Genomic DNA, 552 nt, shown 5'->3' with positions numbered 1-552 from the left:
AGAACAGTGGCTGCAGAAGAGGCACACAGGCCAGGCGGCCAGGGTCGATGGATGAGCAGTGCTGGCTGCCCCACAGGGATGCAGATGAGACAAAGCATGTGCACCAGTTTGGGTGCCAGAGCAGGACGTGTCCCAGGTCCCTGAGAGGCAGGCAGCACTGTCAACCCTTCTGGAGTTCAGCAAGTGCCTCCCAGAACCTCCTGTGTGCCGGTGTCAGGCTGCACTCAGAATCTGAGGGTGGACAGGATGCAGTTACTGCCTGGAGGGGCACACAGCTGGGGGCTCCCAGTAAATAAGAGCATGTTCCCTCTGCAGGGTCCATATGACATCTGTGCCAGGATGAGCTCACAGCAGAGGCACCTTGGGAGCCGAGATGGTTTTGTGGGGGGGCCTGGCAGTGTGGAGAGAACTGTCCAGAAGGTGGTTTTGTGGGGGGTGGGGGGGAGCCTGGCAGTGTGGAGAGAACTGTCAGGAGAAGGTGGTTTTGTGGTGGGGGGGCCTGGCAGTGTGGAGAGGGCTGTCAGGAGAAGGTGGTTTTGTGGTGGGGGGGCC

This window comes from Mandrillus leucophaeus, unplaced genomic scaffold (genome assembly GCF_000951045.1).
Source record: "Mandrillus leucophaeus isolate KB7577 unplaced genomic scaffold, Mleu.le_1.0 Scaffold219, whole genome shotgun sequence".
Classification (NCBI taxonomy): Eukaryota; Metazoa; Chordata; class Mammalia; order Primates; family Cercopithecidae; genus Mandrillus; species Mandrillus leucophaeus.
Note: the sequence above shows the minus strand (reverse complement) of the source record.